Below are 17,650 nucleotides of genomic sequence, written 5' to 3' on the forward strand. Positions count from 1 at the left end.
TCATTTCTGACAATGTTGCCCAAATGCATCTCAGAAGTGTGCAACTTGTTCCCTGAGTTAGAAAACGTCGAGAAACGTTCGTTTCTGCTAGCGCTGTGCTTCTACACATGTATTTGCTGAACGGTGAAAGCGCACAGTAATGCACTTTTCTCCCATCAAATACACTGTTTCAAAGGAAATGGGAACACACTGAGGAGACACTTGTGGGAGCTACTGGGACTAAAACTGAGCTTTGCTACACACAGGGAAGCAAGAGAAATGCTGATTTCATCAAGCCCAGTTACATACTCAGAATCTGTACTACTGCGCAAATAGGCATGTCTCTGTAGGCAAAACACTCCTTTCTGACAAAGTTGCCCAAATGCATCTCAGAAGTGTGCAACTTGTTCCCTGTGTTAGAAAATGTCGAGAAACAGTCATATCTGCTAACGCTGTGCTTCTACACATGTATTTGCTGAACGGTGAAAGCGCACAGTAATGCACTTTTCTCCCAGCAAATACACTGTTTCTAAGGAAATGGGAACACACTGAGGAGACACTTGTGGGAGCTACTGTGACTAAAACTGAGCTTCCCTACGCACAGGGAAGCAAGAGAAATGCTGATTTCATCAAGCCCAGTTACATACACAGAATCTGTACTACTGCGCAAATAGGCATGTCTCTGTAGGCAAAAAACTCATTTCTGACAAAGTTGCCCAAATGCATCTCAGAAGTGTGCAACTTGTTCCCTGAGTTAGAAAACGTCGAGAAACGCTCGTTTCTGCTAGCGCTGTGCTTCTACACATGTATTTGCTGAACGGTGAAAGCGCACAGTAATGCACTTTTCTCCCAGCAAATACACTGTTTCTAAGGAAATGGGAACACACTGAGGAGACACTTGTGGGAGCTACTGTGACTAAAACTGAGCTTCCCTACGCACAGGGAAGCAAGAGAAATGCTGATTTCATCAAGCCCAGTTACATACACAGAATCTGTACTACTGCGCAAATAGGCATGTCTCTGTAGGCAAAAAACTCATTTCTGACAAAGTTGCCCAAATGCATCTCAGAAGTGTGCAACTTGTTCCCTGAGTTAGAAAACGTCGAGAAACGCTCGTTTCTGCTAGCGCTGTGCTTCTACACATGTATTTGCTGAACGGTGAAAGCGCACAGTAATGCACTTTTCTCCCAGCAAATACACTGTTTCTAAGGAAATGGGAACACACTGAGGAGACACTTGTGGGAGCTACTGTGACTAAAACTGAGCTTCCCTACGCACAGGGAAGCAAGAGAAATGCTGATTTCATCAAGCCCAGTTACATACTCAGAATCTGTACTACTGCGCAAATAGGCATGTCTCTGTAGGCAAAAAACTCATTTCTGACAAAGATGCCCAAATGCATCTCAGAAGTGTGCAACTTGTTGCGTGAGTTAGAAAACGTCGAGAAACGGTCGTTTCTGCTAGCGCTGTGCTTCTACACATGTATTTGCTGAACGGTGAAAGCGCACAGTAATGCACTTTTCTCCCAGCAAATACACTGTTTCTAAGGAAATGGGAACACACTGAGGAGACACTTGTGGGAGCTACTGTGACTAAAACTGAGCTTCCCTACGCACAGGGAAGCAAGAGAAATGCTGATTTCATCAAGCCCAGTTACATACTCAGAATCTGTACTACTGCGCAAATAGGCATGTCTCTGTAGGCAAAAAACTCATTTCTGACAATGTTGCCCAAATGCATCTAAGAAGTGTGCAACTTGTTCCCTGAGTTAGAAAACGTCGAGAAACGTTCGTTTCTGCTAGCGCTGTGCTTCTACACATGTATTTGCTGAACGGTGAAAGCGCACTGTAATGCACTTTTCTCGCAGCAAATACACTGTTTCTAAGGAAATGGGAACACAGTGAGGAGACACTTGTGGGAGCTACTGTGACTAAAACTGAGCTTCCCTACGCACAGGGAAGCAAGAGAAATGCTGATTTCATCAAGCCCAGTTACATACTCAGAATCTGTACTACTGCGCAAATAGGCCTGTCTCTGTAGGCAAAAAACTCATTTCTGACAAAGTTGCCCAAATGCATCTCAGAAGTGTGGAACTTGTTTTCTGAGGTAGAAAACGTCGAGAAACGGTCTTTTCTGCTAGCGCTGTGCCTCTACACATGTACTTGCTGAAAGGTGAAAGCGCACAGTAATGAACTTTTCTCCCATCAAATACACTGTTTCTAAGGAAATGGGAACACACTGAGGAGACACTTGTGGGAGCTACTGTTACTAAAACTGAGCTTCCCTATGCACAGGGAAGCAAGAGAAATGCTGATTTCATCAAGCCCAGTTACATACTCAGAATCTGTACTACTGCGCAAATAGGCATGTCTCTGTAGGCAAAAAACTCATTTCTGACAAAGTTGCCCAAATGCATCTCAGAAGTGTGCAACTTGTTCCCTGAGTTAGAAAACGTCGAGAAACGTTCGTTTCTGTTAGCGCTGTGCTTCTACACATGTATTTGCTGAACGGTGAAAGCGCACAGTAATGCACTTTTCTCCCAGCAAATACACTGTTTCTAAGGAAATGGGAACACACTGAGGAGACACTTGTGGGAGCTACTGTGACTAAAACTGAGCTTCCCTACGCACAGGGAAGCAAGAGAAGTGCTGATTTCATCAAGCCCAGTTACATATTCAGAATCTGTACTACTGCGCAAATAGGCATGTCTTTATAGGCAAAAAACCCATTTCTGACAATGTTGCCCAAATGCATCTCAGAAGTCTGCAACTTGTTCCCTGAGTTAGAAAACGTCGAGAAACGTTCGTTTCTGCTAGCGCTGTGCTTCTACACATGTATTTGCTGAACGGTGAAAGCGCACAGTAATGCACTTTTCTCCCATCAAATACACTGTTTCTAAGGAAATGGGAACACACTGAGGAGACCGTTGTGGGAGCTACTGGGACTAAAACTGAGCTTTGCTACACACAGGGAAGCAAGAGAAATGCTGATTTCATCAAGCCCAGTTACATACTCAGAATCTGTACTACTGCGCAAATAGGCATGTCTCTGTAGGCAAAACACTCCTTTCTGACAAAGTTGCCCAAATGCATCTCAGAAGTGTGCAACTTGTTCCCTGTGTTAGAAAATGTCGAGAAACAGTCATATCTGCTAACGCTGTGCTTCTACACATGTATTTGCTGAACGGTGAAAGCGCACAGTAATGCACTTTTCTCCCAGCAAATACACTGTTTCTAAGGAAATGGGAACACACTGAGGAGACACTTGTGGGAGCTACTGTGACTAAAACTGAGCTTCCCTACGCACAGGGAAGCAAGAGAAATGCTGATTTCATCAAGCCCAGTTACATACACAGAATCTGTACTACTGCGCAAATAGGCATGTCTCTGTAGGCAAAAAACTCATTTCTGACAAAGTTGCCCAAATGCATCTCAGAAGTGTGCAACTTGTTCCCTGAGTTAGAAAACGTCGAGAAACGCTCGTTTCTGCTAGCGCTGTGCTTCTACACATGTATTTGCTGAACGGTGAAAGCGCACAGTAATGCACTTTTCTCCCAGCAAATACACTGTTTCTAAGGAAATGGGAACACACTGAGGAGACACTTGTGGGAGCTACTGTGACTAAAACTGAGCTTCCCTACGCACAGGGAAGCAAGAGAAATGCTGATTTCATCAAGCCCAGTTACATACTCAGAATCTGTACTACTGCGCAAATAGGCATGTCTCTGTAGGCAAAAAACTCATTTCTGACAAAGTTGCCCAAATGCATCTCAGAAGTGTGCAACTTGTTCCCTGAGTTAGAAAACGTCGAGAAACGTTCGTTTCTGCTAGCGCTGTGCTTCTACACATGTATTTGCTGAACGGTGAAAGCGCACAGTAATGCACTTTTCTCCCAGCAAAGACACTGTTTCTAAGGAAATGGGAACACACTGAGGAGACACTTGTGGGAGCTACTGTGACTAAAACCGAGCTTCCCTACGCACAGGGAAGCAAGAGAAATGCTGATTTCATCAAGCCCAGTTACATACTCAGAATCTGTACTACTGCGCAAATAGGCATTAATCAGTAGGCAAAAAACTCATTTCTGACAAAGTTGCCCAAATGCATCTCAGAAGTGTGCAACTTGTTCCCTGAGTTAGAAAACATCGAGAAACGTTCGTTTCTGCTAGCGCTGTGCTTCTACACATGTATTTGCTGAACGGTGAAAGCGCACAGTAATGCACTTTTCTCCCAGCAAATACACTGTTTCTAAGGAAATGGGAACACACTGAGGAGACACTTGTGGGAGCTACTGTGACTAAAACTGAGCTTCCCTACGCACAGGGAAGCAAGAGAAATGCTGATTTCATCAAGCCCAGTTACATACTCAGAATCTGTACTACTGTGCAAATAGGCATGAATCTGTAGGCAAAAAACTCATTTTTGACAAAGTTGCCCAAATGCATCTCAGAAGTGTGCAACTTGTTCTCTGAGTTAGAAAACGTCGAGAAACGTTCGTTTCTGGTAGCAATGTGCTTCTACACATGTATTTGCTGAACGGTGAAAGCGCACAGTAATGCACTTTTCTCGCAGCAAATACACTGTTTCTAAGGAAATGGGAACACAGTGGGGAGACACTTGTGGGAGCTACTGTGACTAAAACTGAGCTTCCCTACGCACAGGGAAGCAAGAGAAATGCTGATTTCATCAAGCCCAGTTACATACTCAGAATCTGTACTACTGCGCAAATAGGCATTAATCAGTAGGCAAAAAACTCATTTCTGACAAAGTTGCCCAAATGCATCTCAGAAGTGTGCAACTTGTTCCCTGAGTTAGAAAACGTCGAGAAACGGTCGTTTCTGCTAGCGCTGTGCTTCTACACATGTATTTGCTGAACGGTGAAAGCGCACAATAATGCACTATTCTCCCAGCAAAGACACTGTTTCTAAGGAAATGGGAACACACTGAGGAGACACTTGTGGGAGCTACTGGGACTAAAACTGAGCTTCCCTACGCACAGGGAATCAAGAGAAATACTGATTTCATCAAGCCCAGTTACATAATCAGAATCTGTACCACTGGGCAAATAGACATGTCCATTTAGGCAAAAAACTCATTTCTGACAAAGTTGCCCAAATGAATCTCAGAAGTGTGCAACTTGTTCTCTGAGTTAGAAAACGTCGAGAAACGGTCTTTTCTGCTAGTGCTGTGCTTCTACACATGTACTTGCTGAACGGTGAAAGCACACAGTAATGCACTTTTTTCCCAGCAAATACACTGTTTCTAAGGAAATGGGAACACACTGAGGAGACACTTGTGGGAGCTACTGTGACTAAAACTGAGCTTCCCTACGTACAGCGAAGCAAGAGAAATGCTGATTTCATCAAGCCCAGTTACATACTCAGAATCTGTACTACTGCGCAAATAGGCCTGTCTCTGTAGGCAAAAAACTCATTTCTGACAAAGTTGCCCAAATGCATCTCAGAAGTGTGGAACTTGTTTTCTGAGGTAGAAAACGTCGATAAACGGTCTTTTCTGCTAGCGCTGTGCCTCTACACATTTACTTGCTGAACGGTGAAAGCGCACAGTAATGAACTTTTCTCCCATCAAATACACTGTTTCTAAGGAAATGGGAACACACTGAGGAGACACTTGTGGGAGCTACTGTGACTAAAACTGAGCTTTCCTACGCACAGGGAAGCAAGAGAAATGCTGATTTCATCAAGCCCAGTTACATACTCAGAATCTGTACTACTGCGCAAATAGGCATGTCTCTGTAGGCAAAAAACTCATTTCTGACAAAGTTGCCCAAATGCATCTCAGAAGTGTGCAACTTGTTCCCTGAGTTAGAAAACGTCGAGAAACGTTCGTTTCTGCTAGCGCTGTGCTTCTACACATGTATTTGCTGAACGGTGAAAGCGCACAGTAATGCACTTTTCTCGCAGCAAATACACTGTTTCTAAGGAAATGGGAACACAGTGGGGAGACACTTGTGGGAGCTACTGTGACTAAAACTGAGCTTCCCTACGCACAGGGAAGCAAGAGAAATGCTGATTTCATCAAGCACAGTTACATACTCAGAATCTGTACTACTGCGCAAATAGGCATTAATCAGTAGGCAAAAAACTCATTTCTGACAAAGTTGCCCAAATGCATCTCAGAAGTGTGCAACTTGTTCCCTGAGTTAGAAAACGTGGAGAAACGGTCGTTTCTGCTAGCGCTGTGCTTCTACACATGTATTTGCTGAACGGTGAAAGCGCACAGTAATGCACTATTCTCCCAGCAAAGACACTGTTTCTAAGGAAATGGGAACACACTGAGGAGACACTTGTGGGAGCTACTGGGACTAAAACTGAGCTTCCCTACGCACAGGGAATCAAGAGAAATACTGATTTCATCAAGCCCAGTTACATAATCAGAATCTGTACCAATGGGCAAATAGACATGTCCATTTAGGCAAAAAACTCATTTCTGACAAAGTTGCCCAAATGAATCTCCGAAGTGTGCAACTTGTTCTCTGAGTTAGAAAACGTCGAGAAACGGTCTTTTCTGCTAGTGCTGTGCTTCTACACATGTACTTGCTGAACGGTGAAAGCACACAGTAATGCACTTTTTTCCCAGCAAATACACTGTTTCTAAGGAAATGGGAACACACTGAGGAGACACTTGTGGGAGCTACTGTGACTAAAACTGAGCTTCCCTACGCACAGGGAAGCAAGAGAAATGCTGATTTCATCAAGCCCAGTTACATACTCAGAATCTGTACTACTGCGCAAATAGGCATTAATCAGTAGGCAAAAAACTCATTTCTGACAAAGTTGCCCAAATGCATCTCAGAAGTGTGCAACTTGTTCCCTGAGTTAGAAAACGTCGAGAAACGGTCGTTTCTGCTAGCGCTGTGCTTCTACACATGTATTTGCTGAACGGTGAAAGCGCACAGTAATGCACTATTCTCCCAGCAAAGACACTGTTTCTAAGGAAATGGGAACACAGTGAGGAGACACTTGTGGGAGCTACTGGGACTAAAACTGAGCTTCCCTACGCACAGGGAATCAAGAGAAATGCTGATTTCATCAAGCCCAGTTACATAATCAGAATCTGTACTACTGGGCAAATAGACATGTCCATTTAGGCAAAAAACTCATTTCTGACAAAGTTGCCCAAATGCATCTCAGAAGTGTGCAACTTGTTCTCTGAGTTAGAAAACGTCGAGAAACGGTCTTTTCTGCTAGTGCTGTGCTTCTACACATGTACTTGCTGAACGGTGAAAGCACACAGTAATGCACTTTTTTCCCAGCAAATACACTGTTTCTAAGGAAATGGGAACACACTGAGGAGACACTTGTGGGAGCTACTGTGACTAAAACTGAGCTTCCCTACGTACAGCGAAGCAAGAGAAATGCTGATTTCATCAAGCCCAGTTACATACTCAGAATCTGTACTACTGCGCAAATAGGCCTGTCTCTGTAGGCAAAAAACTCATTTCTGACAAAGTTGCCCAAATGCATCTCAGAAGTGTGGAACTTGTTTTCTGAGGTAGAAAACGTCGAGAAACGGTCTTTTCTGCTAGCGCTGTGCCTCTACACATGTACTTGCTGAAAGGTGAAAGCGCACAGTAATGAACTTTTCTCCCATCAAATACACTGTTTCTAAGGAAATGGGAACACACTGAGGAGACACTTGTGGGAGCTACTGTTACTAAAACTGAGCTTCCCTATGCACAGGGAAGCAAGAGAAATGCTGATTTCATCAAGCCCAGTTACATACTCAGAATCTGTACTACTGCGCAAATAGGCATGTCTCTGTAGGCAAAAAACTCATTTCTGACAAAGTTGCCCAAATGCATCTCAGAAGTGTGCAACTTGTTCCCTGAGTTAGAAAACGTCGAGAAACGTTCGTTTCTGTTAGCGCTGTGCTTCTACACATGTATTTGCTGAACGGTGAAAGCGCACAGTAATGCACTTTTCTCCCAGCAAATACACTGTTTCTAAGGAAATGGGAACACACTGAGGAGACACTTGTGGGAGCTACTGTGACTAAAACTGAGCTTCCCTACGCACAGGGAAGCAAGAGAAGTGCTGATTTCATCAAGCCCAGTTACATATTCAGAATCTGTACTACTGCGCAAATAGGCATGTCTTTATAGGCAAAAAACCCATTTCTGACAATGTTGCCCAAATGCATCTCAGAAGTCTGCAACTTGTTCCCTGAGTTAGAAAACGTCGAGAAACGTTCGTTTCTGCTAGCGCTGTGCTTCTACACATGTATTTGCTGAACGGTGAAAGCGCACAGTAATGCACTTTTCTCCCATCAAATACACTGTTTCTAAGGAAATGGGAACACACTGAGGAGACCGTTGTGGGAGCTACTGGGACTAAAACTGAGCTTTGCTACACACAGGGAAGCAAGAGAAATGCTGATTTCATCAAGCCCAGTTACATACTCAGAATCTGTACTACTGCGCAAATAGACATGTCTCTGTAGGCAAAACACTCCTTTCTGACAAAGTTGCCCAAATGCATCTCAGAAGTGTGCAACTTGTTCCCTGTGTTAGAAAATGTCGAGAAACAGTCATATCTGCTAACGCTGTGCTTCTACACATGTATTTGCTGAACGGTGAAAGCGCACAGTAATGCACTTTTCTCCCAGCAAATATACTGTTTCTAAGGAAATGGGAACACACTGAGGAGACACTTGTGGGAGCTACTGTGACTAAAACTGAGCTTCCCTACGCACAGGGAAGCAAGAGAAATGCTGATTTCATCAAGCCCAGTTACATACACAGAATCTGTACTACTGCGCAAATAGGCATGTCTCTGTAGGCAAAAAACTCATTTCTGACAAAGTTGCCCAAATGCATCTCAGAAGTGTGCAACTTGTTCCCTGAGTTAGAAAACGTCGAGAAACGCTCGTTTCTGCTAGCGCTGTGCTTCTACACATGTATTTGCTGAACGGTGAAAGCGCACAGTAATGCACTTTTCTCCCAGCAAATACACTGTTTCTAAGGAAATGGGAACACACTGAGGAGACACTTGTGGGAGCTACTGTGACTAAAACTGAGCTTCCCTACGCACAGGGAAGCAAGAGAAATGCTGATTTCATCAAGCCCAGTTACATACTCAGAATCTGTACTACTGCGCAAATAGGCATGTCTCTGTAGGCAAAAAACTCATTTCTGACAAAGATGCCCAAATGCATCTCAGAAGTGTGCAACTTGTTGCGTGAGTTAGAAAACGTCGAGAAACGGTCGTTTCTGCTAGCGCTGTGCTTCTACACATGTATTTGCTGAACAGTGAAAGCGCACAGTAATGCACTTTTCTCCCAGCAAATACACTGTTTCTAAGGAAATGGGAACACACTGAGGAGACACTTGTGGGAGCTACTGTGACTAAAACTGAGCTTCCCTACGCACAGGGAAGCAAGAGAAATGCTGATTTCATCAAGCCCAGTTACATACTCAGAATCTGTACTACTGCGCAAATAGGCATGTCTCTGTAGGCAAAAAACTCATTTCTGACAAAGATGCCCAAATGCATCTCAGAAGTGTGCAACTTGTTGCGTGAGTTAGAAAACGTCGAGAAACGGTCGTTTCTGCTAGCGCTGTGCTTCTACACATGTATTTGCTGAACGGTGAAAGCGCACAGTAATGCACTTTTCTCCCAGCAAATACACTGTTTCTAAGGAAATGGGAACACACTGAGGAGACACTTGTGGGAGCTACTGTGACTAAAACTGAGCTTCCCTACGCACAGGGAAGCAAGAGAAATGCTGATTTCATCAAGCCCAGTTACATACTCAGAATCTGTACTACTGCGCAAATAGGCATGTCTCTGTAGGCAAAAAACTCATTTCTGACAATGTTGCCCAAATGCATCTAAGAAGTGTGCAACTTGTTCCCTGAGTTAGAAAACATCGAGAAACGTTCGTTTCTGGTAGCAATGTGCTTCTACACATGTATTTGCTGAACGGTGAAAGCGCACTGTAATGCACTTTTCTCGCAGCAAATACACTGTTTCTAAGGAAATGGGAACACAGTGAGGAGACACTTGTGGGAGCTACTGTGACTAAAACTGAGCTTCCCTACGCACAGGGAAGCAAGAGAAATGCTGATTTCATCAAGCCCAGTTACATACTCAGAATCTGTACTACTGCGCAAATAGGCATGTCTCTGTAGGCAAAACACTCCTTTCTGACAAAGTTGCCCAAATGCATCTCAGAAGTGTGCAACTTGTTCCCTGTGTTAGAAAACGTCGAGAAACGTTTGTTTCTGCTAACGCTGTGCTTCTACACATGTATTTGCTGAATGGTGAAAGCGCACAGTAATGCACTTTTCTCCCAGCAAATACACTGTTTCTAAGGAAATGGGAACACACTGAGGAGACACTTGTGGGAGCTACTGTGACTAAAACTGAGCTTCCCTACGCACAGGGAAGCAAGAGAAATGCTGATTTCATCAAGCCCAGTTACATACTCAGAATCTGTACTACTGCGCAAATAGGCATTAATCAGTAGGCAAAAAACTCATTTCTGACAAAGTTGCCCAAATGCATCTCAGAAGTGTGCAACTTGTTCCCTGAGTTAGAAAACATCGAGAAACGTTCGTTTCTGCTAGCGCTGTGCTTCTACACATGTATTTGCTGAACGGTGAAAGCGCACAGTAATGCACTTTTCTCCCAGCAAATACACTGTTTCTAAGGAAATGGGAACACACTGAGGAGACACTTGTGGGAGCTACTGTGACTAAAACTGAGCTTCCCTACGCACAGGGAAGCAAGAGAAATGCTGATTTCATCAAGCCCAGTTACATACTCAGAATCTGTACTACTGTGCAAATAGGCATGAATCTGTAGGCAAAAAACTCATTTTTGACAAAGTTGCCCAAATGCATCTCAGAAGTGTGCAACTTGTTCTCTGAGTTAGAAAACGTCGAGAAACGTTCGTTTCTGGTAGCAATGTGCTTCTACACATGTATTTGCTGAACGGTGAAAGCGCACAGTAATGCACTTTTCTCGCAGCAAATACACTGTTTCTAAGGAAATGGGAACACAGTGGGGAGACACTTGTGGGAGCTACTGTGACTAAAACTGAGCTTCCCTACGCACAGGGAAGCAAGAGAAATGCTGATTTCATCAAGCCCAGTTACATACTCAGAATCTGTACTACTGCGCAAATAGGCATTAATCAGTAGGCAAAAAACTCATTTCTGACAAAGTTGCCCAAATGCATCTCAGAAGTGTGCAACTTGTTCCCTGAGTTAGAAAACGTCGAGAAACGGTCGTTTCTGCTAGCGCTGTGCTTCTACACATGTATTTGCTGAACGGTGAAAGCACACAGTAATGCACTATTCTCCCAGCAAAGACACTGTTTCTAAGGAAATGGGAACACACTGAGGAGACACTTGTGGGAGCTACTGGGACTAAAACTGAGCTTCCCTACGCACAGGGAATCAAGAGAAATACTGATTTCATCAAGCCCAGTTACATAATCAGAATCTGTACCACTGGGCAAATAGACATGTCCATTTAGGCAAAAAACTCATTTCTGACAAAGTTGCCCAAATGAATCTCAGAAGTGTGCAACTTGTTCTCTGAGTTAGAAAACGTCGAGAAACGGTCTTTTCTGCTAGTGCTGTGCTTCTACACATGTACTTGCTGAACGGTGAAAGCACACAGTAATGCACTTTTTTCCCAGCAAATACACTGTTTCTAAGGAAATGGGAACACACTGAGGAGACACTTGTGGGAGCTACTGTGACTAAAACTGAGCTTCCCTACGTACAGCGAAGCAAGAGAAATGCTGATTTCATCAAGCCGAGTTACATACTCAGAATCTGTACTACTGCGCAAATAGGCCTGTCTCTGTAGGCAAAAAACTCATTTCTGACAAAGTTGCCCAAATGCATCTCAGAAGTGTGGAACTTGTTTTCTGAGGTAGAAAACGTCGATAAACGGTCTTTTCTGCTAGCGCTGTGCCTCTACACATTTACTTGCTGAACGGTGAAAGCGCACAGTTATGAACTTTTCTCCCATCAAATACACTGTTTCTAAGGAAATGGGAACACACTGAGGAGACACTTGTGGGAGCTACTGTGACTAAAACTGAGCTTTCCTACGCACAGGGAAGCAAGAGAAATGCTGATTTCATCAAGCCCAGTTACATACTCAGAATCTGTACTACTGCGCAAATAGGCATGTCTCTGTAGGCAAAAAACTCATTTCTGACAAAGTTGCCCAAATGCATCTCAGAAGTGTGCAACTTGTTCCCTGAGTTAGAAAACGTCGAGAAACGTTCGTTTCTGCTAGCGCTGTGCTTCTACACATGTATTTGCTGAACGGTGAAAGCGCACAGTAATGCACTTTTCTCGCAGCAAATACACTGTTTCTAAGGAAATGGGAACACAGTGGGGAGACACTTGTGGGAGCTACTGTGACTAAAACTGAGCTTCCCTACGCACAGGGAAGCAAGAGAAATGCTGATTTCATCAAGCCCAGTTACATACTCAGAATCTGTACTACTGCGCAAATAGGCATTAATCAGTAGGCAAAAAACTCATTTCTGACAAAGTTGCCCAAATGCATCTCAGAAGTGTGCAACTTGTTCCCTGAGTTAGAAAACGTGGAGAACGGTCGTTTCTGCTAGCGCTGTGCTTCTACACATGTATTTGCTGAACGGTGAAAGCGCACAGTAATGCACTATTCTCCCAGCAAAGACACTGTTTCTAAGGAAATGGGAACACACTGAGGAGACACTTGTGGGAGCTACTGGGACTAAAACTGAGCTTCCCTACGCACAGGGAATCAAGAGAAATACTGATTTCATCAAGCCCAGTTACATAATCAGAATCTGTACCACTGGGCAAATAGACATGTCCATTTAGGCAAAAAACTCATTTCTGACAAAGTTGCCCAAATGAATCTCAGAAGTGTGCAACTTGTTCTCTGAGTTAGAAAACGTCGAGAAACGGTCTTTTCTGCTAGTGCTGTGCTTCTACACATGTACTTGCTGAACGGTGAAAGCACACAGTAATGCACTTTTTTCCCAGCAAATACACTGTTTCTAAGGAAATGGGAACACACTGAGGAGACACTTGTGGGAGCTACTGTGACTAAAACTGAGCTTCCCTACGTACAGCGAAGCAAGAGAAATGCTGATTTCATCAAGCCCAGTTACATACTCAGAATCTGTACTACTGCGCAAATAGGCCTCTCTCTGTAGGCAAAAAACTCATTTCTGACAAAGTTGCCCAAATGCATCTCAGAAGTGTGGAACTTGTTTTCTGAGGTAGAAAACGTCGATAAACGGTCTTTTCTGCTAGCGCTGTGCCTCTACACATTTACTTGCTGAACGGTGAAAGCGCACAGTTATGAACTTTTCTCCCATCAAATACACTGTTTCTAAGGAAATGGGAACACACTGAGGAGACACTTGTGGGAGCTACTGTTACTAAAACTGAGCTTCCCTATGCACAGGGAAGCAAGAGAAATGCTGATTTCATCAAGCCCAGTTACATACTCAGAATCTGTACTACTGCGCAAATAGGCCTGTCTCTGTAGGCAAAAAACTCATTTCTGACAAAGTTGCCCAAATGCATCTCAGAAGTGTGGAACTTGTTTTCTGAGGTAGAAAACGTCGATAAACGGTCTTTTCTGCTAGCGCTGTGCCTCTACACATTTACTTGCTGAACGGTGAAAGCGCACAGTTATGAACTTTTCTCCCATCAAATACACTGTTTCTAAGGAAATGGGAACACACTGAGGAGACACTTGTGGGAGCTACTGTGACTAAAACTGAGCTTTCCTACGCACAGGGAAGCAAGAGAAATGCTGATTTCATCAAGCCCAGTTACATACTCAGAATCTGTACTACTGCGCAAATAGGCATGTCTCTGTAGGCAAAAAACTCATTTCTGACAAAGTTGCCCAAATGCATCTCAGAAGTGTGCAACTTGTTCCCTGAGTTAGAAAACGTCGAGAAACGTTCGTTTCTGCTAGCGCTGTGCTTCTACACATGTATTTGCTGAACGGTGAAAGCGCACAGTAATGCACTTTTCTCGCAGCAAATACACTGTTTCTAAGGAAATGGGAACACAGTGGGGAGACACTTGTGGGAGCTACTGTGACTAAAACTGAGCTTCCCTACGCACAGGGAAGCAAGAGAAATGCTGATTTCATCAAGCCCAGTTACATACTCAGAATCTGTACTACTGCGCAAATAGGCATTAATCAGTAGGCAAAAAACTCATTTCTGACAAAGTTGCCCAAATGCATCTCAGAAGTGTGCAACTTGTTCCCTGAGTTAGAAAACGTGGAGAAACGGTCGTTTCTGCTAGCGCTGTGCTTCTACACATGTATTTGCTGAACGGTGAAAGCGCACAGTAATGCACTATTCTCCCAGCAAAGACACTGTTTCTAAGGAAATGGGAACACACTGAGGAGACACTTGTGGGAGCTACTGGGACTAAAACTGAGCTTCCCTACGCACAGGGAATCAAGAGAAATACTGATTTCATCAAGCCCAGTTACATAATCAGAATCTGTACCACTGGGCAAATAGACATGTCCATTTAGGCAAAAAACTCATTTCTGACAAAGTTGCCCAAATGAATCTCAGAAGTGTGCAACTTGTTCTCTGAGTTAGAAAACGTCGAGAAACGGTCTTTTCTGCTAGTGCTGTGCTTCTACACATGTACTTGCTGAACGGTGAAAGCACACAGTAATGCACTTTTTTCCCAGCAAATACACTGTTTCTAAGGAAATGGGAACACACTGAGGAGACACTTGTGGGAGCTACTGTGACTAAAACTGAGCTTCCCTACGTACAGCGAAGCAAGAGAAATGCTGATTTCATCAAGCCCAGTTACATACTCAGAATCTGTACTACTGCGCAAATAGGCCTGTCTCTGTAGGCAAAAAACTCATTTCTGACAAAGTTGCCCAAATGCATCTCAGAAGTGTGGAACTTGTTTTCTGAGGTAGAAAACGTCGATAAACGGTCTTTTCTGCTAGCGCTGTGCCTCTACACATTTACTTGCTGAACGGTGAAAGCGCACAGTTATGAACTTTTCTCCCATCAAATACACTGTTTCTAAGGAAATGGGAACACACTGAGGAGACACTTGTGGGAGCTACTGTTACTAAAACTGAGCTTCCCTATGCACAGGGAAGCAAGAGAAATGCTGATTTCATCAAGCCCAGTTACATACTCAGAATCTGTACTACTGCGCAAATAGGCATGTCTCTGTAGGCAAAAAACTCATTTCTGACAAAGTTGCCCAAATGCATCTCAGAAGTGTGCAACTTGTTCCCTGAGTTAGAAAACGTCGAGAAACGTTCGTTTCTGCTAGCGCTGTGCTTCTACACATGTATTTGCTGAACGGTGAAAGCGCACAGTAATGCACTTTTCTCCCAGCAAATACACTGTTTCTAAGGAAATGGGAACACACTGAGGAGACACTTGTGGGAGCTACTGTGACTAAAACTGAGCTTCACTACGCACAGGGAAGCAAAAGAAATGCTGATTTCATCAAGCCCAGTTACATACTCAGAATCTGTACTACTTCGCAAATAGGCATGAATCTGTAGGCAAAAAACTCATTTCTGACAAAGATGCCCAAATGCATCTCAGAAGTGTGCAACTTGTTCCCTGAGTTAGAAAACGTCGAGAAATGTTCTTTCTGCTAGCACTGTGCTTCTACACATGTATTTGCTGAACGGTGAAAGCGCACAGTAATGCACTTTTCTCCCAGCAAATACACTGTTTCTAAGGAAATGGGAACACACTGAGGAGACACTTGTGGGAGCTACTGTGACTAAAACTGAGCTTCCCTACGCACAGGGAAGCAAGAGAAGTGCTGATTTCATCAAGCCCAGTTACATACTCAGAATCTGTACTACTGCGCAAATTGGCATGTCTTTATAGGCAAAAAACCCATTTCTGACAATGTTGCCCAAATGCGTCTCAGAAGTCTGCAACTTGTTCCCTGAGTTAGAAAACGTCGAGAAACGTTCGTTTCTGCTAGCGCTGTGCTTCTACACATGTATTTGCTGAACAGTGAAAGCGCACAGTAATGCACTTTTCTCCCAGCAAATACACTGTTTCTAAGGAAATGGGAACACACTGAGGAGACACTTGTGGGAGCTACTGTGACTAAAACTGAGCTTCCCTACGCACAGGGAAGCAAGAGAAATGCTGATTTCATCAAGCCCAGTTACATACTCAGAATCTGTACTACTGTGCAAATAGGCATGAATCTGTAGGCAAAAAACTCATTTTTGACAAAGTTGCCCAAATGCATCTCAGAAGTGTGCAACTTGTTCTCTGAGTTAGAAAACGTCGAGAAACGTTCGTTTCTGGTAGCAATGTGCTTCCACACATGTATTTGCTGAACGGTGAAAGCGCACAGTAATGCACTTTTCTCGCAGCAAATACACTGTTTCTAAGGAAATGGGAACACAGTGAGGAGACACTTGTGGGAGCTACTGTGACTAAAACTGAGCTTCCCTACGCACAGGGAAGCAAGAGAAATGCTGATTTCATCAAGCACAGTTACATACTCAGAATCTGTACTACTGCGCAAATAGGCATGTCTCTGTAGGCAAAACACTCCTTTCTGACAAAGTTGCCCAAATGCATCTCAGAAGTGTGCAACTTGTTCCCTGTGTTAGAAAATGTCGAGAAACGGTCATATCTGCTAACGCTGTGCTTCTACACATGTATTTGCTGAATGGTGAAAGCGCACAGTAATGCACTTTTCTCCCAGCAAATACACTGTTTCTAAGGAAATGGGAACACACTGAGGAGACACTTGTGGGAGCTACTGTGACTAAAACTGAGCTTCCCTACGCACAGGGAAGCAAGAGAAATGCTGATTTCATCAAGCCCAGTTACATACTCAGAATCTGTACTACTGCGCAAATAGGCATTAATCAGTAGGCAAAAAACTCATTTCTGACAAAGTTGCCCAAATGCATCTCAGAAGTGTGCAACTTGTTCCCTGAGTTAGAAAACGTCGAGAAACGGTCGTTTCTGCTAGCGCTGTGCTTCTACACATGTATTTGCTGAACGGTGAAAGCGCACAGTAATGCACTATTCTCCCAGCAAAGACACTGTTTCTAAGGAAATGGGAACACACTGAGGAGACACTTGTGGGCGCTACTGGGACTAAAACTGAGCTTCCCTACGCACAGGGAATCAAGAGGAATGCTGATTTCATCAAGCCCAGTTACATAATCAGAATCTGTACCACTGGGCATATAGACATGTCCATTTAGGCAAAAAACTCATTTCTGACAAAGTTGCCCAAATGCATCTCAGAAGTGTGCAACTTGTTCTCTGAGTTAGAAAACGTCGAGAAACGGTCTTTTCTGCTAGTGCTGTGCTTCTACACATGTACTTGCTGAACGGTGAAAGCACACAGTAATGCACTTTTTTCCCAGCAAATACACTGTTTCTAAGGAAATGGGAACACACTGAGGAGACACTTGTGGGAGCTACTGTGACTAAAACTGAGCTTCCCTACGTACAGCGAAGCAAGAGAAATGCTGATTTCATCAAGCCGAGTTACATACTCAGAATCTGTACTACTGCGCAAATAGGCCTGTCTCTGTAGGCAAAAAACTCATTTCTGACAAAGTTGCCCAAATGCATCTCAGAAGTGTGGAACTTGTTTTCTGAGGTAGAAAACGTCGAGAAAC

Source organism: Acomys minous (assembly GCF_964271855.1).
Source record: "Acomys minous genome assembly, contig: scaffold_27, whole genome shotgun sequence".
NCBI lineage: Eukaryota > Metazoa > Chordata > Mammalia > Rodentia > Muridae > Acomys > Acomys minous.